At 42.3% G+C, this 25,927-nt stretch overlaps 1 pseudogene across 1 annotated transcript; it reads right to left on the bottom strand.

The window, feature by feature from the left end:
• Window positions 1-927: 927 nt before the first annotated feature.
• On the bottom strand, window positions 928-2,576 carry LOC105544083 (annotated as a pseudogene). The gene has a single exon (XR_001006714.1). The product of XR_001006714.1 is annotated as a lys-63-specific deubiquitinase BRCC36 pseudogene (transcript).
• Window positions 2,577-25,927: the final 23,351 nt, after the last annotated feature.

Below are 25,927 nucleotides of genomic sequence, written 5' to 3'. Positions count from 1 at the left end.
ACTGTTCCATCAGCACAAAGGAACTCCTTACATCATTCCTTTGTAGTCATACATATCCCACACCCCCTCCAGTCCCTATCCCTGGCAACCATTAATCTGTTATTCATTTCAATAACTTTGTCACCTCAAGAATGTTATATAAATGCAGTCATACAGTATGTGACCATTTGAGTCTGGCTTTTTTTGTTCACCATAATACCCCTGAGGTACAACGAAGTTCTTGTATCAACAGTTCCTTTTCATTCCAGAGTAGTATTCCAAGTTATGGATGGTTTGTTTAACCATGTACCTGTTGTAGGACATCTGGGTTGTTTCCAGTTTGGGGTTATTACAAATAAAACTTCTATGAATATTTGGGTACAAATATAATAGGTTTTCATTTCTCTGGAATGAATGTCCAGGAGCACAACTGCTGGGTCTTATGTTTAACTTGATTAAAAAATTATGTTTAACTTGATAAGAAATTTATAAACTGTTTTCCAGAGTGATTGTAACATTTTACATTCCTGTCAGCAATGTATAAAATACCCATTTTGTATCCTCATCAGTATTTGGTATTTTCACTATTTTTTCTTTAGCCATTCAGATAAGTAAGTCACAGCCTCACTGTGGTTTCAATTTGCATTCCCTCATGACTTATGGATTTTAACAGCTTTTTATATATGCTAAATTGCCATCTATAGATGTCCTCTTCAGTGAAACATCTATTCATGTCTTTTGCCCATTTTCTAACTGGACTGTTTGTTTTATTGTTGAGCTTTTGTGGCCTTTTTTTTTTTTTTTGAGACAAGGCTTCACTGTTACACAGGTTGGAGTGTGGTGGTGTGATCATAGCTCACTGCAGCCTCAAACTCCTGGGCTCAAGTGTTCCTCCTGCCTCCCTAGTAGCTGGGACTACTGGTGTGTGTCATGGTGCCCAGCTAATTTTTTAAAATTTTTTTTTGTAGAGACATAGTCTCACTGTGTTGCCCAGGCTGGTCTGGAACCCTTAACCTCAAGCACGCCTCCCAAAGTGGTGAAATTACAAGCATGAGCTACCAAGCCTGACTACAGTTGAGTTTTTAGCACACTATATATATTCCAAATTGATCAGATATATGGTTTGCAAATTCATCTCAACCTGTAGCTTATCTTTTCCTCTTCTTAAATCACAAGTTTTTAAATTTTGAAGAAGTCCAGGATATCAGTTTTTGTCTTGTATGGATGTGCTTTTAGGGCAAAGTCCAAGAACTTGTCACCTAGCCCAAGATCCTGAAGATTTTTCTCCTGTGGCTTTTTTCCAAGTTATATAGTTTTATGTATTACATTTAAGTCCATTATACATTTTTATATTTTATGTAAATTAAATTTTATATAAGATGTGAGGTTTAAGTAGAGGTTCTTTTTTCTCCTCGCTATGGGTGTCTAATTGCTCCAGCATAATTTGTCAGAAAGGCTATTCTTCCTCCATTGAATTGCTTTTGCACTTTTTCACAATCAGTTGAGCATATTTATGTGGATTTAATTCTGGGTTCTCTCATCTGTTCCATTGATCTATGTGTCTGTTCCTCTGCCAATACCATCTATCTTGATTACTATAGCTTTATAGTAAGTCTTGAAGTCAGGTGATATGAGTCCTCCAAGTTTTTCTTCATCAAAATTGATTTAGCTTAAGTAACTTTACCCTGGATATTTTCATCTTTCCCCATTTTGTCTCCTGCTTTATTCTAGAGAAGAAAGTTCTTGCATAAGCACTTCCTTTTCTTGTTGCAATTCCTGCAAATGCTGTTGGTTTTGCTCCAGTCTGTCCTCCAGCCACTGTAGGAGAGGCCTGCTGACTGCTGACATCTGACTGCACAGATTCTTGGTAAACACTGAGCCATTATGTATCTTGGTTACTGAGTCCAGATGTGTAAGGCTGTGGATCCTCCTATACGCATTCTGCTCCTCCTGGCACAGGATCTTGGGCAGCTGTACTGCTGATTCAAGGCACACTTTCCCAATAGTGACATGAGGTACAATATGGATTGGGATTTCAATTCTCTTATACTCTGAACTCTTTTGGGCCTGTATGGATTGGAAGCAAGTGTAGAGTACCCAGCCAGTCTTTGTGTTCTTGTCTTCTATGAAACAGGAAAAAATAAGTCCTACAAAGCCTTGATCCATCATCTGGCACATGGCTTGTGTGCGAACATCAACATGTGAAGGCCAAACAGTTATATGAGCATGGGAATGATACCAGCCTGCAACTCTAATAGGGCGGCCTGTCAGTTCAGCCAACCTCTCTGCTCTGTTGAAGCTGCAGACGGCTGCTCTGGAGAAATCTTTACTCGGTCCTTCCCCTTACCAGAACGTCGTAAGATGATGACAGAATGAATGTGAACAATTCTGACGGCATCAACCTTTTCAGCAACTGTGCGCATTTCAGTTCCAGTATATGCAAATTTGGAGTCACTCCTTGGATCATCGTTCAACTCCTCTATGCACAGCCCCATCACTTCCTCCTTCTCTGTGCTCAGAGCGTGGTTGAGACAAACGAGGAAAGCATCAGACTCGAGATGAACCGCCTGCACTACCTGTACCACCTGCACCGCCATCTTGGCCCGGACCCCCCAAAATTTTTTTTAAAGCCATTTTAGGTTCACAGCAAAATTAAGCAGATTGCCCTCCTCCATAGTCTTACCTTTTATTTTTTTAAAAAAATTATGAACAGGAAATTAATGTTAGGGATATCAAAAGGAATAAATTTCACCTTGTTGAGTTGTTTTTGATGTGTGATGAAAAGTTTTTAGAATTTACAGCCAGTACTTATGGTATCTTTATTGCCTCTGTTTTTGTAAAATTATTGGAAATCTACTCTGGCCCAGGATTCCTGTGTGTTTCAGTATGTTCAATATGGAGTTGTTAGAGTATGGATCGTGTCGACTCCTCTTTCTCTTAGCTCTGGCTATCCTCTTCCCTCTTCAGCAGCAGCAAAGGGCCAAGCCCACTCTCAAAAAACAGCTACCAGGAATATGAGTTCTATTCCCTTCTGAATCAGGGTTTCTTCCACATGGTGCCACGAAGAAGGTCAGGTGGAGTCACAGATACTTGGTTTATTTATGTTAAACAAAAAAAAGAGATGGCCTATAGGAGAAAAGAGATGGTTGCTATATCCAGGAAGTTCTCAAACTCACAGACCCCGTGCATGCCCCTTTTATCTTTCTCCATATGATCTTAGCCTGTGTCTGTGCAGATACCACTCTAGCTCTTCTCTCTCTTGTGGTCACAAGAATATAAAAACTGTCTAGCCACTTCCTCTTTATTACGCCTGAGTCTCCAATTATCATGCTGAGTGAGCCAAGTTCTTGCTGACTGAATCATGTTCTTATAATTCTACTGATGTAGAGTACTACTGATTATATCCTGTTTCTACTAACAAAACGGACATACAAAATTTGTCCAACATGCATAACCACATACTTACGCCTTTTCCTTCATGAAAGCTCTAGCCAATTCTTTCATCAAGTGTTTATTGAGTACTATTATGTTCCAGTCCTTTTATGATCTCAGCCCTGGGAATCTCTCTGGCCTCTCATTTCTTGCTACAGTGATTCTAAACTACTTGTTATACCTCACGTGTATTTTATCCTGTTTCACATCTTCATGTCTTCACTCATGTCTGGAACATGAATCTGTTCATTTGCTTGGTTAACTCCTATTTGTCCTTCTAGCCCAAATCCAGGTCCCCCTTCTTTGGGAAGCTACTGTGTACTCTGTTTTTCTTTGCACAAGTCAGGTAAGGTTTGCAAACTCTACTGGGCTCCCATGGCACCTTGCACATTCCTCCATCACAGAACTTTGTGTGTCGTATAGACAGTTGCCGGGACCAGCTCAGTTGGGGAGACCCTAACCCAGCGGCATTAGAGGAATTAAAGACACACACACAGAAATATAGAGGTGTGAAGTGGGAAATCAGGGGTCTCACAGCCTTCAGAGCTGGAAGCCCCGAGCAGAGATTTACCCACATATTTATTAACAGCAAACTAGTCATTAGCATTGTTTCTATAGATATTAAATTAACTAAAAGTATCCCTTATGGGAAACGAAGGGATAGGCCGAATTAAAGGAATGAGTTGGGCTAGTTAACTGCAGCAGGAGCATGTCCTTAAGGTACAGGTCACACATGCTATTGTTTGTGGCTTAAGAATGCCTTTAAGCGGTTTTCCGCCCTGGGCGGGCCAGGTGTTCCTTGCCCTTATTCCAGTAAACCCACAACCTTCCAGCGTGGCCATTAGGGTTGTTATGAACATGCCACAGTGCTGCAGAGATTTTGTTTATGGCCAGTTTTGGGGCCAGTTTATGGCCAAATTTTGGGGAGGTCTGCTCCCAACCGACAGTGTCTTTGTGTGTCCATCTCATCAGCAGAACTTTGAGGGAAGGGAAAACATCTTACCCATTTTTGTTTCTGCAATTCTTAGAACAGTGTATGAAATAGAATATACACATATTAAATACTTGTGGAACCAAACAGAATTAGTTAGGCTATAAAGTAAAATAGAAAATCTTATAGAATCTCTAGGCAATCTTTGTTTGCATTAAAATCTGTTTTTCATTCCTAGAGACCACTTATTTAGATCTTCAGCAAGGACATCCCTAGCATCTGTTGCAGTAATGTGTCAATCATGAGTTATAGGCACACCATCTGTTTTTTACTGCACCGGGGCTGACTGGGGTTTTGGCAATGCAGATAAATGTGCTTGCATCTAATAATGCTAGTTCTAACCTCCAAAGTCAGGCAGTAGACATGATTATGAAGACTCTTAATACCTACATATAGTGTGGTACAGTGCACTACCAAATGCCATGGCTGTAGCAGACCCTCTAGTATCTTAGGTGGGTAGGTATAAGGGGACACAACCATAAATCCAGCTGCAACTGCAATGCAATATCTCAGGACTAGACCTGTGCCTGTCATAAAGTTGGTACTCAGTAAGTACTTGTTAAATGAATGACTGCATTTGGGTAAATGGATTTAGCTATATGTAAGGAAGCTATGGTTTGGTGCTTTGTAGCACTGTCGATTTTGATTGTGCTGGAGGCATGGCTAAGCATTGAAGCTAGGGGAGATGATGCTAAGGAAGAATTTTCTCATGGGACTCCTCCTTATACCACAGTCTGCAATAATAACTAACACTGCCAAGAAAAAGAGAATGTGGGAAACCAAGTTGTGTTACAATGAAGTGGAATTTTAGTTGAGTCCTGATTTTGCTTTCCTCTTGCCATTTGTGCAGCTGTGCAACTTTTTTCAGATCATTACGTTTTTTTCCGAAGGGAGAGGGGAGCCAGAGAGGGCCTCATGGATCAGGGATCAGGACATCCTTGGTCTGGTGTGGGCTCTGGTCTGAGCCAGCTTTGTTCTTGGAGCTCTAGTTTTCTTGGGAATGGGGTGTTTGGACCAGATCACCTTTAAGTCCTATTCTGATTCTGAGATTTTACATTCTCTAAACAATTGTAGGGTTTGAAATAGTTAGGGGTTTTCCTAAATTCTGCAGGTGTTTCCTAGATGAGTTAAAAGCTGACTATAAATAGATCAAATTGTAGATGGTGTAGTTAAGGTTCCTTGGATTTTAGCTAAAGACTTTGTAGATGTTTGTCAGTAAGTTTCCATGGTGATTAGTATTTAGTTCTTATTTCTTCCTTCACATATGAATAAATCAAATAGACATGCTATAGAAAATTAAGGGAACTAATTTCTCTTTAGTTTTATTGAGGTATAATTGACAAAAATTGTATATATTCAAGGTATATCATGTGATGCTAGGTGGGGATGTAGGGTTTGGGAGAAAGCAGACAGCATTGCTTAGCCCAGTCACATTCAGAGGCCTCTTTACATAATCTTTACTTCCATCACAGGTGCAGATAGGTGGCTTCAGTTTATATCTCTTCAGGAGGACACACACAAACTGGTGGAGAAGAGCAAAGGCATGCTGAGATGGAGCCCAGGGCAAGGCCAGACTCACTGTCCAGCTCTTTTCTTCTTTACTCAGAGAGGTCTAAGAGAGGTGTGGCTCTTTCATGATAGGGCAGAATGATACATGTTTAGATGCCATGGACTTTCAGCATGGTTCACAAAGAGGGGAAACCACAAATGATAATCTGTGAATTCCAAGCCAACAGTGTCTTTCCATGTCAGTACGTATAGACCTAACTTTTTTTTTAAGTATTCCATTATATAGATAAACCACAACCTCTGAACTATGCAGTTGACCTGTGAACAACCTGAATTTGAACTGCATGGGTCCACTTACACATGGATTTTTAAAAATAAATATATTAGAAAATTTTTTGAGATTTGCAACAACTTGAAAAAATTCTCAGAGAATTATGTAGCCTAGAAATATTTAAAAAAATAAGAGAAAGCTATGTCATGAATGCATAAAGTATATGTAAATACTAGTCTATTTTTTCATTTACTACCATAAAATACACATAAATCTATTAGAAAAAGTTAAAATTGGCTGGGCGTAGTGGCTCACGCCTGTAATACCAGCACTTTGGGAGACCAATGCGGGTGGATCACTTGAGGCCAGGAGTTCGAGACCAGGTTGGCCAGCATGGTGAAACCCTGTCTCTACTAAAAGTACAAAAATTAGCCAGGTAATTCCAGCTACTAGGGAGGCTGAGGCAGGAGAATTGCTTGAACCCAGAGGGTGGAGGTTACAGTGAGCCGAAATCACACGACTGTACTCCAGTCTGGGTGACAGAGCGAGACTCCTTCTCAAAAAAAAAAAAAAAAATGTTAAAATTTATAAAAACTTTAACAGACATAGACTGCACATGGCACTTTTCACAGTTGAGAGAAATGTAAACAGACGTAAAGACATAACCATACAAAATTAACTGCAGTACACAAGGTACTACTGTAGTAATTCTGTAGCCATGTCATATTGCTATTGCTTGAGTGAGCTCAAAGGTTGTAAGTATTCCCTTAAAATGTGTGACACTGATCATCCCCGTGTGAGCAGTTTGTCTCTCCAGTACATTGCATATCACAGCAAAAAGTGATCTTCTCACAGTTCTCACGTATTTTTCATTGTGTTTAGTGCAATACAGTAAACCTGACAACTTAAGGCAAAAGGCAGATGAAGGAACTGAAGCTGAAGAACGTAATGCCAGCAAAGGATAGTTTGATAATTTTAGAAAGAGGCTCACTCTTTTAAAAATGTCTGAATAGGGCTGGGTGCCGTGGCTCATGCCTGTAATCCCAACACTTTGGGAGGCTGAGGCAGGTGGATCACAAGGTCAGGAGATCGAGACCATCCTGGCTAACAAGGTGAAACCCCGTCTCTACTAAAAATACAAAAAAATTAGCCAGGAGTGGTGCTGGGTACCTGTAGTCCCAGCTACTCTGGAGGCTGAGGCAGGAGAATGGTGTGAACCTGGGAGGCGGAGCTTGCAGTGAGCCGAGATGGTGCCACTGCACTCCAGCCTGGGTGACAAGAGAAAGACAAAAAAAAAAAAAAAAGTCAGGATAACAGAAGAAGCTTCTGCCGACCAGGAGGCAGCAAATGAGTTGCCAGATACCATTAAGAAAATCACTGAGGACCAGACACAGTGGCTTATGCCTGTAATCCTAGCACTTTAAGAGGCCGAGGCAGGAGGATTCCTTGAGCCTGGGAGTTTGAGACCAGCCTGGGCAACATAGGGAGACACTGACTCTACAAAAAATTTAAAAATTAGCCATGCATGGTGGTGTGTACCTGTAGTTCCATCGACTCAGGAAGCTGAGGAGGGATGATCACTTGAGTCTGGGAGGTTGAGGCTACAGTGAGTCGTGACTGCACCACTGCATGCCAGCCTGGGGCAACAGAATGAGACCCTGTCCACCTGACCCCAGCTCTCCCAAAAAAGAAAACTGAGGAGAAAGGATATCTGCCTGAAACAAGTTGTTTTTTTGTTTTTGTTTTGTTTTGTTTTTTGTTTGTGTGTGTGTGTGTGTGTGTGTGTGTGTGTTTTAGAGACAGAGTCTGGCTTTGTTGCCCAGGCTGGCCTCAACTTTCTGGACTTAAGCGATCCTCCTACCTCAGTGTCCCAAGTACCTGGGACTACAGGTGCACACTACCATGCCTGGCTAAACAGATTTCTTCTTCTCTTCTTCTTCTTCTTTTTTTAAATGAGACAAGAGTCTCACTATGTTGCCCAGGCTGGTCTCAAACTCCTGGGCTCAAGCGATCCTCCCACCTTGGTCTCTCAGAGTGCTGGGATTACAGGTGTGAGCCACTGCACCTGGCCCTGAACTGATTTTTAATGCAGACAAAAGTGCCCTGTTCTGGAAAATAATGCCACAAAAGACATTTACTAGTAAGGAAGAGAATTGAACACCAGGATTTAAGGCAGGAAGGGACAAGATAACTCTACTGTTTTGTGCAAATGCAGTCAAGTTTATAATCAGGACTATCTTTATCTATAAAACTGCTAATCCATGAGCCTTGAAGGGAAAAGATAAATACCAGCTGCCAGTCTTTTAAGTGGACAAAAAGAAGGTCTGGACAACAAGACCTTTTTATAACCCAGGCTAGAATGCAGTGGCGTGATCCTGGCTCACTGCAACCTCCACCTCCTGGGTTCAAGCAATTCTCCTGCCTCAGCCTCCCAAGTAGCTGGGACTACAGGTGCCAGCCACCATGCCCGGCTCATTTTTGTATTTTTGGTAGAGATGGGATTTCACCATGTTGGCCAGGCTAGTCTCGAATGCCTGACCTCGAGTGATCTGCCCTCCTCGGCCTCCCAAAGTGCTGGGATTACAGGTGTGAGCCACCGTGCCTGGCCAAGAACCCTTTTCCTGAATTGGTTCCATTGATGCTTTGTCCCTGATGTAAGGGAGTACCTTGTCAATGAGCGATGGCCTTTTTTTTTTTTTTTTTTTTTTTTGAGATGGAGTTTCGCTCTTACTGACCAGACTGGAGTGCAAAGGTGCAATCTTGGCTCACCGCAACCTCCCCCTCCTAGGTTCAAGCAGTTCTCCTGCCTCAGCCTCCCGAGTAAATGGGATTACAAGGCATGTACCAACATGCTGGCTAATTTTGTGTTTTTAGTAGAGACGGAGTTTCTCCATGTTGATCAGGCTGGTCTCGAATTCCCCACCTCAGGTGATCCGCCCACCTCGGTCTCCGAAAATGCTGGGATTACAGGCGTTGAGCCACCGCGCCTGGCCCAGGGATGGCCTTTTAAAGTTCCTTTGATATTGGACAATGTCCCTGGCCACCTAGAACCCCATGAATTCAACACCAGAAGTGTCAAAGTGGTCTACTTGCCCCCAAACACAACATCTCTGTTTCAGCCTCTAGATCAGGGGGTCGTAAGAACCTTTAAGCTTCATTACACATGGTACTCTATGGAAAGAATTGTCAACGCTATGGAAGAAGACCCCCAACAGAGAGAACATCATTGTGTCTGGAAGGATTACACCATTGAAGGTGCCATTATTGTTATAGGAAAAACTGAAAGCTATGAAGCCCAAAACAATAAATTTGTGCTGTAGAAAATTATCCAGATGTTGTGCATGCCTTCATAGGATTTACAACAGTGCCAATCAAGGAAATCATAAAAGAGACTATGGATGTGGCAAAAAGGGTGGGGAGGGAAGAGTTTTGGGCTATGAATCTTGGAGAAATTCAAGAACAAATAGACACCACACCAAAGGAATTAACGGAAGCCAACTTAATGGAGATGAGTATGTCTGAACCAGTGCCAGACTGTGAGGAAGAAGATGAGAAGCAGCAGTGTCAGGAAGCAAATTGACATTAGACAACTAGCAGAAGAGTTCAGATTTCTCAAGACTGCTTTTGACTTCTTTTACAACATGGACCCTTCTATGATGTGGGCACTGAAACTAATCAAACAGTTGCAGAAGGATTGGTACCCTTATAGAAACATTCTTAGAGAATGGAAAAGCAAAAAAGACAGAAATTATGATGTATTTCTGTAATGTTACACCAAGTGTGCCTGCTTCTCCTGCCTCCCCTTCTATATTCTCTATTTCTTCTGCCTCTGTCATCCCTGAGACAGCAAGACCAACCCCTCCTCTTCCTTCTCCTCCTCAGCCTACTCAATATGAAGATGACAAGGTGAATACCTATATGATGCTCCACTTCCACTTACTAAATAGTAAATATATTCTTTTCCTTTTGATTTTCTTAATAACAGTTTCTTTTCTCTAGCTTACTTTATTGTAAAAATATGATATTTTAATACATGTACATACAGAATGTTAATGTGTTAATTAACTGTTTATGTTATCAGTAAAGCTTCTGGTCAATAGGAGGCTATTAGTAGTAGTTTTTTTGGGAGTCAAAAGTTATACACAAATTTCCGACTGTGCAGGGATTGGCACTGCTTACCCATATGTTGTTCAAGGGTCAACTGTATATTATTATAGTTATATTAACCTTTATACTAATGTACACATATGAATTAACCTTTGTGTAATTTCCAGTTTTTCACTTTTACAACAATGCTGCAGAACATTTTTAGAAATAATTATTTGTATTTTTTAGTACTTCCATGGGAAAATTTTATGAACTTTCTGATTCAAGGATATGTATATTTTTAAAACTTTTGGTTTTATTGTAAAAATAGTACTTACTCCTGAAAAAATGAGAAATATGGAAGTATGTAAAGTACAAAATTGAAGGTTCCCTCACCACCTATTTCAGTATGCATCCCTGAAATATGTATTTCACATTGTTAAAGAAATTGCCAAATTACTGTCTAAAAGGTTGTGCCTGTTTATTCTGTCACCAATATATGAAAATACCTGTTTGTCCACTTTCTTCGTAACACAGGTTATTATCAATCCTTTAAATATTTTCAAATTTAATATGCAACTTTTTGATATTACATTATTATGTTTTATAGACAGAGTCTGTCTCTGTCACCAAGGCTGTAGTGCAGCTGCGTGATCATAGATCACTACAGCCTTGAACTCCTGGGCTCAAGTGGTCCTCCCACCCCAGTCTCCCAAGTAACTGCAACTACAGGTGTGCACCACCACACTTACCTAATTAAAATTTTTTTTTTTTTTTTTTTTGCAGAGACGAGGTCTCACCATCTTGCCCAAGCTAGGCTTGAACTCCTGGGCTCAAGCAGTACTCCCACCTCAACCTCTCAAAGTGCTGGGATTATAGACGTTAGCCATTGCACCTGGCCAAATATTGTATTTTAAATTTGCATTTGCTTAATTATTAGTGAGACTGCACATCTTTTTTGTTTTCTACTTTTTATTTTTCTGATACAGGATCTCACTCTGTCACCCAGGCTGGCGTACAGTGGTGCGACCTTGGCTCACTGCAGCCTCTGCCTTCCCAGCTCGAGCAATTCTCCCGAATAGTTGGGACAATTTTGTGTAGAGATGAGGTCTCACTATATTGCACAGGCTGGTCTGCAACTCCTAGGCTCAAGCAATCCTCATGCCTCAGCTTCTCAGAGTGCTGGGATTACAGACATGAACCACTGCGCCTGGTCCATCTTTTCTTAGTTTAACAATTTTTTTTTTTTTTTTTTTTGAGACGGAGTCTCGCTCTGTCACCCAGGCTGGAGTGCAGTGGCCGGATCTCAGCTCACTGCAAGCTCCGCCTCCCGGGTTCACACCATTCTCCTGCCTCAGCCTCCCGAGCAGCTGGGACTACAGGCGCCCCGCCACCTCGCCTGGCTAGTTTTTTTGTATTTTTTAGTAGAGATGGGATTTCACCGGGTTAGCCAGGATGGTCTCGATCTCCTGACCTCGTGATCCGCCTGCCTCGGCCTCCCAAAGTGCTGGGATTACAGGCGTGAGCCACTGCGCCCGGCCTAGTTTAACATTTTTAATGGTGCTTCTGTTCACTACCTGTTTTTTTCTTTTGCCTATTTGCTACTAGGTTATTTATCTTTTTCTTATTAATTTGCTGATATATGAGGTTTTGTTTTATGAAGGTTAATCTTGCTGGACATAAAATTATTGACTGCTAGGTGTTTTTTTTTCTTTCATTACTTTGAAAATGCCATCTCATTCTCTTCTGGCCTGTAAGAGTTCTGCTGAGAAGTGTGCCATTAGTCTGATGGAGTTTCCTTTATAGGCAACTAAGTGTGCTTTTCTCTTGCTGACTTAAAATTTTTTTCCTTCACTTTGACTTTAGACAGTCTGATGATAATATGCTGTGGGGTTTTTTTTTTTTTTTTTTTGCAGTTTATTTTCCTGGGGATTACTGGGCCTCCTGTAGCTGGATGTCTAAATCTCTTTCTGGACTTGGGAAATTTTCATCAATTATTTCCTTAAATAGGTTTTCAGAACTTTTTGCATTTTCCTCCTCCTTGAGAATACCAATAATTCGTAAGCTTGGTTGCTTTATGTAGACCCTAATATCTTGATGTCTTTATTAATTCTTTTTTCCTCACTTTTGTTTGATTATGTTAATTTAAAAGACCTGTCTTCAAGTTTTGAGATTCTTTTTTCTGCTTAGTCTAGTCTATTTTCGAAGCATTTCGAATGTATTTTGTAATTCCTTCAGTAATTTTTCAGACCCACAATTTCTGTTGGTTTTTGAAATCTGTCTCCTGTAAATTCCTCATGTGTATCCTAAATTGATTTTCTTTATATTCGTTTTCAGATTTCTCTTGCATCTCATTGAGCTTCTTTAAAATCAATATTTTGGGCCAGGTGCAGTGGCTCATGTCTGTAATCCCAGCACTTTGGGAGACCAAGGTGGGCAGATCACGAGGTCAGGAGATCAAGACCGTCCTGGCTAACACGGTGAAACTCCATCTCTACTAAAAATACAAAAACTTAGCTGGGTGTGGTGGCGGGTGCCTGTAGTCCCAGCTACTCGGGAGGCTGAGGCAGGAGAATGGCGTGAACCTGGGAGGTGGAGTTTGCAGTGAACCAAGATGAAGCCATTGCACTCCAGCCTGGGTGATAGAGTGAGACTCCGTCTAAAAAAAAAAAAAAAAAAAAATCACTATTTTGAATTATTTATCGACATTTCAAGGATTTTTTTTCTGCTTAGGCTCAAATAATTATTATGTTCCTTTGAGGGTACCATAATACCTTGCTTTTTCATACTTCCTATATGTTGATTTCTGTGTATCTAAAGATGTGACTATGATGCTGATTGGGTAGGGCCATTTGTCTGCATGCAGTGGCAAAGACTGTGTATGATTTCCTTGGATATACATAGCCTGAATGTGGTAGCTTTCTTGAATGCTGGTTGTAGTGGTGTACTAGGCAGGTGAGCAGGCACACAACCTTCTGTGCAGCTGTGATGGCATGGGTGATAGGGGCAGTAGTTGTGAGAAGCTCTTCTCGTTCTCAAGTGCTGTGTTCTTGTGTTAATTGTTGCAGTGGGCTGTTCAGGCTGTCCCAGATGGTGTATTGGGCCATGTAATCCCCAGGGGCCTGGATCCTGCACCCTATCTTGGAGTCGGGGGCAAAGCTGGAATGGAGCTAAATTAGCTAGGCCTGCACTCAGACCACCTACCCTGATGGGGGTGGTCACCTACCCTGATTTAGGCCTCTGGTAAAATACCTGGGTTAGGGCTGACCACTGTTACGCTGATGTCTCAGCATGGGAAGGGAGGGTGGTTCCAGCTTCACAGCCTTTGCTGGCAGACATGGGACCTGCTTACCTCTTACACCCCAGTCTTGGCAAGGTTCATGTCCCCATCTCACCTATGTTAGCCAGTCTGGCTGTTCACTTAGTCACTACCGTTTGCTTCTCGTCTGCAGTGCAGTCTTTGGCTATAGGAGTCACTGTGCAGCTCAATACTACACCTCCCTGGCACCTCTCCTCCTCTGGTCCATGGGTGGGGTTGAGGGGAGCCCAGTTTCAGCACCAGCGGCTGCAGCCCATACCACACTCATTTCTCAGTTCTGGCTGTGGGAGCCCCTCCCACAGGTTTCAGTTCCCCAAGCCTCAGCCTGAGTCTCTCTAATGCCAAAGACTGCTGCTATGACTAGCTTCCAGGCATGTGAGGTGCAGCTTGCTAAGAGCTAGGAAAGAGAATAGTGTCCTGCTGTAGGTGTCCAGGTCTAAAAGAATGCCTGGGATACTTCCTCAAGCAGTTCCTTCTCACAGTCCCCTGGCTGCTCCCCATGTTAGATCTAGGGCTTAGAAGGGGCAAGGTACTTTCCCATGGTCTGGATTGCTCAATTCCCTAGTGGGAAAGTGGACCACAGAGAGATACCCACCCTTTCCCGTACTGGGGATTCACTCCTGGTTTTTGGCTGGTCCTGGCCATACGGGATACCTACCTTCCTTCTTGTCAGATTTTGGAGTTTCTTTTTGCTTTTCTGTTGGACTCATTGCTTTTCATGTCAAACATATTATCAGGGATAATATGTTCAAAGTATAATTGTCTACACACTATTTTGGTTCTTCTAAGTTTATGAAGTGTGCTGGAAAAGCCTCTAGTCAGCCATCTTGGGGGGAAAAATCCCCAAGATATGTCTTTTTCTTAATGATTTGTAAGAGTTCTTTTAAAAAGTTTTTTAAAATTTATTCTATTTATTTTCTAGAGACAGAGTCTTGCTCTGTTGCTCAGGCTGGAATGCAGTGGCGTGATCATAGTGCACTATAATTTCAAACTCCTGAACTCAAGCAATCCTCCTGCCTTAGCCTCCCAAGTAGCTGGGACTACAGGCAAGAGTTCTTTATACATTAAGGGAATTTGTTTTTTTTACAAATGTATTTTTGGTCGCCCTGTATTTTGGGTTTGTTTATGATGTATTTTGGCACCCAGAAGTTTTTTATTTTTCTGAAAAATATTTTGTACCAACCATTCTTTCAAAATTATAAGACCTAGATCAACTTTCATAGCTGCTTTTTTCAGCTAAAATTAAGCCAAAAGGACATTTAATAAAAGGGTTAGGGATAGGAGATCATGGGAGGAGTTAATAAGAAAGCATTATGCAGCCCGGAGTTTGACACTTCCACTTAAAGATGCAGGCCAACAGGGCTTTTTTGTTTAAGGTGTCTCAGCCAGCAGCAAGATGGCCTACTCATTTGCCCTCTCAAAGCCAGCTCATTATAGAATTCCCTAATAATCTTGCCCTGACCTTACTAACAAGGCTGCTGTTTCCAGGTCAAGAATCTCCCTTCTAGTGCTCATCATTAATGAGGTAATACCAGTGAAACGTCCCTCCTTGCCCCTGCCCGTAGGTAAAGCTGACTCCCAGTATGGCCAGTACAGTCTCTATTTGCCTAATATGGATGATATTTTGGAAACAATTATGTGTATATTAGATAAATCCTGTCTACAGGCAAAATGTGAGTGATAGCCATATATACATAACTAGGAAAATGACTGATCATAAGCAGGAGTTGTACAAGATTTACTTTTGCTTATGATTAAGACTGCTGGTTAGAACCAGGGTGTTGGAAACATCTGGTCATTCATTACTCTGCTTAAAAGCCTGTGATGAATCCCTGTCTAGTGCAGTATAAAGGCCAAACTGCCTACCGTGGCACATGAGGTCTTTCACATCCTGCTCCTAACCTATTTTTTCAGCCAGCTAAACACTGTGCTAAGCACTTTCATTTCACACGTATTTATTGAGTACCTGCTAGTTACCAAACATTGTTCTAGGTTTCGGTGTTAGTTGTCCCTGCCCTCACAGGCTTTCTGGCTAGTTAGGGACACAGAGAATCCCATGTAAGCGAAACAATCTTTAGTGTAGTCAGGGTGGACTTTTTCTGAGAAAAACACATATGTAAACTGAGACCAGAGGAGTGAGAAGGAACTAGTCCTAAGAAGAGATGGGAAATGAGGGGAGGGTGTTCTAGGCAGTGGGCACAGCAATGGTATTGAACTTGCAGAGTTTGGCTGTTCTAGGAACAACAGAAGGCTGGCACAGCCAGAGCTCAGGGGAAGGGAGAGGACCCCAGTGAGTTGCTGTTAAACCTGTGGGTAGGGGCCAGATCACATAGTACATTGTAGAGTGTAGTGAAGGAATTCAGATGAAGCACGATGAGGTAGCTGAATCGGGGTTTGGCCTGGGGTCAGGCTGGTGACAAGCTGTGTAGTGGTTTTAAGCCTTATCTAATTTATCTGCATCACAACTCTCTGAGGTAGGTATTACTAATAACCAGTTTTATGGATGAGAATCCTGAGGAAGAAAGTTGGGTAATTGTTCAAGGTCACACAGTTGGAAAGTATTGGAGCTACTGAATTGGTCTGACTCTAGAGCCCATGTTCTCAAATTTAATTGTATATACAGTCTAAGTGGGTTTTTTTTGTAAGTAAAGGAATTGAGATTCAGAAAAATTAAAAATAAGCTAGAATGAGTAAGAGGATGTGAGGCACTGTTCAAATAATTTAGGCTCTTCTTCCATCTGGAAACATCAAGAATGAACTTTCTATCTGGTGGAAGCTTCTAACACTATGAGGCATCTGAAGAGGGCAATGCTGACTTACTCACTACAAAAATAACTTGGGCATCTTCTGAAGCTTCAGAGAAGTAATTCACAGGTCAAATAAAAGGAAGTGCTTTTGATACTGTTGGTAGCTGATTATTTCAGATACAGATTAACAATGTTTCCAGTAGCTTTTAGGAAGTCTGTAGAACAAGTTAGCAAAACAGAAAACCTCTTCTGTATAAAGCATACTAAAATACTGATGAAAATGTCTGTAAGAGAAGTTTAAATAACTAAGAAAATGAGGAAAAAATGAGTGCAGGGAAACTGAAATTTTATAATAATAAAAAATGAAAGCAATTTTAGTTGTAAGTTTTATAATATTTAAACATTTTCATTTTATATGTCTTAAGAAAAGAAACACTTAACTCATGGATGACTTTTTAAAATATAACTGAAAAGCCACTATAGAGGGGTAAAGGAAATAATATCCTTTATTAGTTTTTACAGACAGAATGAAATTCTTATTTCTAGAGAAATCCATCTTGATCTGGAAAGTGTGATCAAGTCACTGCCAGGATGCTGACTTGACATCTGGGGAAAAGGCTGAGGCCCAAGTTCTTTTAGAATCTGTTTGCTTATGCTGCATTTCTCTCTCAAAATACCCTCTCAGCATATACATTTGGAGTACCTCTCACTCAAGAAAAAATGTCCTTTAGTTCATGAGATTTTTACAACCTAAAATAGACTGACAATCAATTTTGATCTTTCTGTTATGATTCCCATTGTCCTGTCAGTTTCTCTCAGTCATACTGACAACCCGTGACTACCCAATTTGGATGATTTTCTCTATCAATTAAACCATACCACTTAACATCTTAGGGCTGTCAGAGTTAAGGGAAGCAAAGTGTACTCTTGGTCTCTCTAGACGTTTGGAAATTACTGAATGAGAATTGCATAACTTTTTTTTTTTTTTTTTTTTGAGACGGATTCTCGGTGTGTTGCCTAGGATGGAGTGCAGTGGTACAATCTTGGCTCACAGCAACCTCCACCTCCGGAGTTCAAGCGATTATCCTGCCTCAGCCTCCAGAGTAGCTGGGACTATAGGTGTGTGCCACCATGCCCAACTAATTTTTGTATTTTTAGTAGAGATGGTGTTTCACCATGTTGGCGAGGCTGGTCTGGAACTCCTGACCTCAGGCAATCTGCGCGCCTCAGCCTCCAGGAGAGCTGGGATTATAGGCGTGAGCCACTGCGCCTGGCCAGTAACCTTAATACCTAATTATTTCTGCTGCTTTGTTCTCTAGTAATTGTCTCATCATGATCAAGATGCAAGCCTGGCCAGCAGCTGGCTTGGGTTTAACACCACTTCTGTGTTCTCCTCTTCCTTCAGGATTTCTCTCAGTGATCTGCCTTTTTGGTACTTAGTATTCATACAGTTGTGCTTTCAGGATATCAGAAGAACACTGCAGCCTTGCATTATTAGCCTAACCTGTAGTACATATTTAAAAATATTAATGCCATAAAGTAGAAATTGTGGGTTTTGATCCAACTTTTTTTTTTTTTGAGACGGAGTCTCACTCTGCCGCCCAGGCTGGAGTGCAGTGGCCGGATCTCAGCTCACTGCAAGCTCCGCCTCCCGGGTTCACGCCGTGCTCCTGCCTCAGCCTCCCAAGTAGCTGGGACTACAGGAGCCTGCCACCACGTTTTTTTGTAGTTTTTTAGTAGAGACGGGATTTCACTGTATTAGGCATGATGGCCTCAATCTCCTGACCTCATGATCCGCCGGCCTCGGCCTCGGCCTTTGTGGTTAAGTAGTTTTCTCTAGTAGTATGTTTTAACTTGTTGCATTTTATTTTTACTGTATCTTTTATAAGTTTTTACTTTGTAGTTACCATGAGACTTACAGAAAACATCTTATAGACATAGTAAGTTATGTCAAGGAGATGACTGTTTATCTTAGATCGCAAGGACAAGACAGAAATGCAGAAATAATTTTTTTTTAGAAAAACCTCTATAATTTAATTCCTTTCCCCCTACCTTTTCACTTTTTATTGTCTCAGTTTACATATTTAATATTGCTTATCTCTTAACAGGTTCCTGCTGCTATTTCTTTTTGATTTATCTTCCAGACATTATATTAGTTATGAGTTGAAAGCACATCACCATTGCAGTTTCAATTATTCTGAGTTTTTTTGTGTACCTATTTTTACCTGTGAGTTTTATACCTTCACATGTTTTGTTTTTTCACATTAGTGTTTTGCTTTTTTTCTTCTTCCAGATTGAAGAATTCCCTTTAGTATTTATAAGACAGGTTTGGTGGTGGTGAATTCTCTCAGTTTTTGTTTTGTGGGAAGGACTTTATCTCTCCTTCATGTTTGAAGGATAGCTTTGGTGAATATGGTATTCTAAGATGGCAGGGTTTTTTTGTCTTTCAGCACTTTGAAAATGTCCTTTCACTCCCTTCTGGCCCATATACTTTTGCTTGAGAAGTCTGTTGCAAAATGAATTGGAACTCCTTTATATGTTATTTGCTTCTTTTCCCTTGCTACTTGTAGGACGCTCTCTTTGTCCTTAACCTTTGAGAGTTTGATTATTTTATGTCTTGTGGTAGCCTCATTTGGGTCAAATCTATGTGGTATTCTATGACCTTCCTATACCTGGATATTTATATGTTTCTCAAGTTTTGGAAAGTTTTCTCTTATTAGTAATATTTCTTTGAATAAGCTTTCTTTCCCTCATTCTTATTCAACTCTCTCTTGAACACCAATAATTCTTAGGTTTAGTCTTTTAGGGTAATTTTCAGTATCTCCTTTGCAGAGCTTCATTCCTTTTTATTTTTTTTTGTTTCTCCTATGGCTGTGTATTTTTTTTTTTATGGAGTCTCACTTTGTTGCTCAGGCTGGAGTATAGTGGCACAATCTTGGCTCACTGCAACCTCCACCTCCCGGGTACAAGTGATTCTCCTGCCTCAGCCTCCTGAGTAGCTGGGATTACAGGTGTGTATCACCACACCTGGCTCTAGTAAATGACCTGAGTGCTGCCCATCCTGAATGGGGGTGGTCCCAAAGGGAATATCCTGTCAGTGTGAAAAGGCTGGCTAGGGATTTGTGCCCAGGGGAATTGTGGAATATACCTCCTACAGTATGGTACTGCTGAACTCTGATTTGGAGTCTCCTCTGAGTTTAAGAGCAGAGTTTCCAGGGCCCGGGATGATGATCCTGTATCCTCTCTTTGTTTCTGGCTGTCCTCAGGGGTATTTCACTCTTCAGGCACTCGTGATGCTTCCTGTGGGTTGAGGCAAAGATAGGTCTTCTGTCAGGTGACCCAAGATGGCGGGGAAGTTGCACCTTGATCTCACTTTTTCCAGTGTAGAAACTCAGTCGGGGGAAATTTTCCTTGCACTTGGTGCCAGACAGATTTGGTGGAGCTACGTCATTGATATAGGAGTCTGATTATCTTACCATCTGCTCAGAGTTTTTTTTATACTTCTCTGTGGTCCTGGGAACTGTCTCATTCTCATTTTAATTCTGGGATATTGCTGGTGATTATCTTGGCATTATATTTTTGGTTTTGGTTTTCAGTGGGGGGAGGGGGTGGTGAAGCCAGCTTGCATCTGTGCCACCATTTTGGAGAAGAATCTGTCTATATTTACTCAATTCTGACACTTTTTTTTAATAGTAGGAATGCATCTTATTGATAGTGTCTTAGATTTAATGAAATATGACATACGTTTATTCAGTAAGTAATTACTGGGCATCTGTTACAGATCAGACACTATGTTGGGCTGTGGGCATCAGTTTGAGTAAAACAGACACCTTCCTGTCTTCATGGTTTTCATCGTGAAGAGAAAGTACAGGGTTATCTGAGAAAACGTAACAGTGGAGCTTAATTTGGATAGACACGTCAGGGAAGGTCTTTCCAAGTAACGGATATTAAAGCATAAGATGTGAAGGATAAGGAGAAGTCAGTCAGGAAACAAGTGAACTAGGGATTCCAGGCCAAGAAAAAGTAAGAGAGAAAATCTCGAGGCTTGATCTAGCATGGATTGTTTAAGCAGTTCAAGGACAGGTGGTGCAGATGGCCCTTGGTGGGGTGAAGAGAAGGGCTAAGTAGTGAGGTTGTAGGGAGTGCCATGAGATGGGATTGGTTCAGGGCAAGTGCCAAATAATACAGGGCTCAAGGGGGTTATGTGAATGTTTTAGCCAAAGTTGTTAAAGGGTTTTAAGCAAGGATGAGACATTTTTCCATTTTTCTTCCTGTTTTTCCATTTCAAAAGCATCACTCTGGCTGCTGAATAGAGAGTTGGGGGAGGAAAGCTTGATACAGAGCTATTTCTAGCATTATAGTGAATATTGGCTAGGATTTGGGTGGTGGCTGTAGAGATGGAGAGAGAGGGACAAGATTTAGTTATAATATTGCAGGTAGGATTTAGTGATGGATTTGATATAGGAGTGAAGGAGAAGGCAGTCCTAAGGATCAGTTTTTTCCCCAAGAGCAACTAACTAGCTGGGTAGAGGTGCCTGTGTGAGATGGGGATGCTGCAGGAAGGACATGTTTAAAAAGAGGTAGCAGAAGAGTTCTGTTTTGGACTTGTTGAATTTAAGATGTCTGTGAGACATCTAAATAGAGATTTTAGGAAGTTATGTGGATCTAGGGGTCTGGAGTTCAGTAGAAAAGTCTAGGTAGAGATAGAAATTTGGGAAAAATTGGCATTTAAACTCATGAGAGTGGGTGGGATACAATGTAAATATAAAAATAATAAGACCCAGGAGGTGAAGGTTGCAGTGAGCGATGATCACACCACTGCAATCCAGCCTGGGTGACAGAGTGAGACCCTGTATCAAAAAAAGAAACAAACAAACAAAAAACCCACCCCAATAGTGCAGTCTAATCATAAGAATAATATTAACATAGGCTAGGTGTGGTGACTTACGTCTATAATCCCAGCACTCTGGGAGGCGGAGATGGGAGAATCACTTGAGCCAAGGAGTTCACGACCAGCCTGGGTGACAGCGAGACCTTGTTTCTAAATTTTTTTATTTTTATTTTTTTATTTTTTGAGATGAGTTCTCACTCTGTCATCCAGGCTGGAGTACAGTGGCACAATCTTGGCTCATGCAGCCTCTACCTCTTGAGTTCAAGTGATTCTCCCACCTCAGCCTCCCAAGTAGCTGGGACTACAGGCATGCACCACCATGCCTGACTAATTTTTGTATTTTTTTGGTAGAGACGGGGTTTTACCGTGTTGGCCAGGCTGGTCTTGAACTCCTGACCTCAAGTGATCTGCCCACCTCAGCCTCCCAAAGTGCTGGGGTTACAGATGTGATTCACTGCCCCCAGCCCCATCTCTATTTTTTTTAAAGAATGTTATTAATGAGAATAGCTCACACTTATCAACTGCCTTCTACATACTAAGCACTGTTCTGAGTACTTCACATGTATAACTGATTTAATCTTCATGATACCCCTATGTGGTAGGTATTATTACCCTCATTGTAGACAATGGATAGGAAAGCCACAGAGCTAGTAAACCCAGCAAGTCTTCTCCTAAAGCCTGAACTATTATTATTATTATTTTTGAGATGGGTGTTGTTATGTTGCCAAGGCTGGTCTCAAACTCCTGAGCTCAAGTGATCCACCTCAGCCTCTCAAGTACCAGGGGTTACAGGTGTGTGCACCACCATGCCCTGCTCTAAAGCCTGAGCCTGAATTCATTTTTTTTTTTTTTTTTTGGAGACAGGATCTAGCCCTGTCGCTCAGGCTAGAGTGAAGTGGCAAGATCTTGGCTCACTGTAGCCTTGACCTCCTGGGCTCAAGCAATCCTCACAACCTCAGCCTTCTAAGTAGCTGGGACTATAGGCACGTGCTGTCACACCTGGCTAATTCTGTTCATTTTTTGTAGAGGGGAGGTCTCACTATGTTGCCCAGGCTGGTCTTGAACTCCTGGACTCAAGCAGTCCTCCTCCGTTGGCTTCCCAAAGTGCTGGGATTACAGGCATGAGCTACTGTGCCTAGCAAGTCGAATTCTTAACACCACATTAAAAGAGAGAAGAGACTTAGCTTAGAGATCTGGGCAATTCTAATGGTTACAGATAGGATAGAGAAGGTAGAGCTGGCACAGGAAATGGGAAAAGAATGATTAGAGAGGCAGGGAGGAACCATGCCAGGCCAGAATGTTCCAGGTAGGCTGCCAGGGTCAGTGGTGAAACGCTGCTGAAAGGTGGGCCCTTAAAGGATACATAGGCATTATATGGGTGATGAGGATGGGGGAAAGGGCTTGCTGGGCAATTTGAGCAGAGATAGATATGGAGGAATCAGCTGGTGTTTGCAGTTTAGAGGGTTGAATGCAAGGCCAGGAGAGGTGAGAGATGACACTGGAGAAGTTGACAGAGCCAGATCATGAAAGATGTGTAACATTCTGTATTAGTCCATTCTCATACTGCTATAAAGAAATACCTGAGGTTGGGCATGGTGGCTTACGCCTGTAATCCCAGCACTTTGGGAGGCTGAGGTGGGTGGATCACTTGAAGTCAGGAGTTTGAGACCAGCCTGGCCAACATGGTGAAACCCCATCTCTACTAAAAATAGAAAAACTAGCCGGGCATGGTGGCATGCCTGTAATTCCAGCTATATGGGAAGGTGAGACAGGAGACTCGCTTGAACCCGGGAGGCGGAGGTTGCAGTGAGCCGAGATCGTGCCATTGCACTCCAGCCTGGGCAACAGAGTAAGACTCTGTCTCAAAAAAAAAAAAAGAAAAGAAAAGAAAAGAAAAGAAAAAAAAAAGAAATACCTGAGACTGAGACTGGATACTTAATAAAGAAAAGAGGTTTGATTGGCTCCCAATTCCACAGGCTATATAGGATGTATGGCTGGGGAAGCCTCAGGAAATTTACAATCATGGCAGAAGGTGAAGGGAAGCAGGCACATCTGGCTGGAGCATGAGAACAAGAGAGGGTGGGAGGTGCTGCTACACACTTTTAAACAACCTGATCTTTCTATAATTCACTATCACAAGAACAGCACTAAAGGGGAAATCCTCCGCCATGATCCAGTCACCTCCCACCAGGACCCATCTTCAACGTTGGGGATCACAATTTGACATGAGATTTGGGTTGGGACACAGACTCAAACTGTATCATCCTGCCACTGGCCTCTCCCCAAAACTTATGTCCTCACATTGCAAAATAGAATCATACATTCCCAATAGTCCAAAGTCTTAACTTATTCCAGCATTAACTCAAAAATCCAAAATCTCATTTGAGACAAGCCTAGTCCCTTTTGCCTATGAGCCTGTAAAATCAAAAACAAGTTAGTTACTTCCAAGATATAATGGAGGTACAGGCATTGGGTAAATACTCCCTTTCCAAATGGGAGAAATCAGCCAAAAGAAAGGGCCTAAAAACCCCATGCAAGTACAAAACCCAGCAGGGCAGTAATTAAATCTTAAAGCTCCAAAAGAATCTCCTTTGGCTCTGTGTCTCACATCCAAGGCACACTGATGCAAGGAGTGGGCCCATAAGGTCTTGGGCAGCTCCACCCCTGTGGCTTTGCAGGGCTGTGCCCCCAATGGCTGCTCTCAGGGGCTGGGATTGAGTGCCTTTGGCTTTTCCAGGCACATGGTATAAACTGTCACTGACTTTACCATTCTGGGGTCTGGAGGACAGTAGCCCTCTTCTCACAGCTCCACTAGGCAGTGCCCAGCCCCACATTTCCCTCCCACATTGCCCTGCTAGAGGTTCTCCATGAGGGCTCTGCCTCTGCAGCATCCTTCTGTGTGGACTTCCAGGCTTTTCCATACATCTTCTTAAATCTAGTCAGATTGATTCTCTTGAACACTTTACTGCTTAGAAATTTCTTCCACCAGATACTCTAAATCATCTCTCTCAAGTTCAAAGGTCCACAGATTCCTAGAGCAAGGGCACAATGCCATCAGTCTCTTTCCTAAAGCATAGCATGAGTGACCTTTACCTCAGTTCCCAATAAGTTCCTCATTTCCATCTGAGACCCCCTCAGCCTCGCTTTCACTGTCCATATCACTATCAGCATTTTGGTCATAACATTCAGTAGGTCTCTAGGAAGTTCCAAACTTTCCGTCATCTTCCTGTCTTCTTCTGAGCCCTCCAAACTGTTTCCACCTCTGCCCATTACCCAGGTCCAAAGCCACTTCCACATTTTCAGGTATATTTATGGCAATGCCCCACACCTCAGTGCCAGTTTTCTGTATTAGTTTATTCTTGCATTGCTATAAAGAAATACCTGGAACTGGGAATTTGTAAAGAAAAGAGGTTTAATTGGCTCATGGTTCTGCAGGATGTACAGAAACCATGGCTGGGGAGGCCTCAGGAAGCTTCCACTCATGGTGGAAGGCAAAAGGGGAGTGGGCACGTCACATGGCAAGGATGGGGGAGACAGAAAGCAAGAGAACGAGCGAGAGTGTGAGTGAGTGATAGCGATCTTGTGAGAACTCACTATCATGAAGATAGCACCAAGCCATGAGGGAGCTGCCCCCATGATCCAAACACCTTCCACCAGGCCCTACCCCCAGCATTGGGGATTATAATTTAACATGAGATTGGGTGAGGACACATATCCAAACCATATCATTCCTCCCCTGACCCCTTCCAAGTCTCATGTCCTTCTCATATTGCAAAATACAATCATACCTTCCCAACAGTCCCCCAAAGCTTTGACTCATTCTACTATTAACTCAGAAGTCCAAGTCCAAAGTCTCATCTGAGACTTTTCTCCTTCCGCCTCTGAGCCCATACAATCAAAACAAGTTGACTATTGCCAAAATACTGTGGGGGTATATACATTTCTCCCATTCCAAAAGGGAGAAATTGGCCAAAATAAAGGGGCTACAGGCACATTTGAAACCTAGCAGGGCAGTCATTAAATCTTAAAGATCCAAAATAATCTCCTTTGACTACACGTCCCATCCAGGGCACGCTGATAGGAAGAGTGGGCTCCCAAGGCCTCGGGCAGCTCTTTGTCTGTGGCTTTGTAGGGTTCAGCCCTTAGGGCCATTCTTATGGGTTGGAGTTGAATGCCTGTGACTTCTAGGCTGAAGGTACAGAGTAGATTTACGATTCTGGGATCTGGAGGATGGTGGCCCCATTCTCACAGCTCCACTAGGAAATGCCTCTGTGTGGGGTCTCCAACCCCACATTTCCCCTTGGCACTGCCCCAGTAGAGGAATGAGGGCTTTGCCCCTGCAGCAGGCTTTTGCCTGGGCACCCAGGCTTTCTCATACATCCTCTGAAATCTAAGCAGAGGCTGCCAAACATTCTTCAATTTTTATTCTGTACATCTACAGGCTTAACACCACATGGAATCTGCTAAGCCTTATGGCTTGCATTCTTCAAAGTGGCAGCTCGAGCTGTTCCCCAACCTTTTTGACCCTTGGCTGGAGCTGGAGCTGGAGATGGAGCGGCCAGGACGGAAGAAGCAGAACTCTGAGGCTGTGCAGGGTAGTGGGGCCCTAGGCCTGGCCCTCTGCACCATAATGTCCTCCTAGGCCTCTGGGCCTGTGATGGGAGGGGCTGCTGGGAAGGTCTCCAAAATACCTTCAAGACCT

This window comes from Mandrillus leucophaeus, unplaced genomic scaffold (genome assembly GCF_000951045.1).
Source record: "Mandrillus leucophaeus isolate KB7577 unplaced genomic scaffold, Mleu.le_1.0 Scaffold108, whole genome shotgun sequence".
Classification (NCBI taxonomy): Eukaryota; Metazoa; Chordata; class Mammalia; order Primates; family Cercopithecidae; genus Mandrillus; species Mandrillus leucophaeus.
Note: the sequence above shows the minus strand (reverse complement) of the source record. Positions and strands in the feature narration are given on the sequence as shown.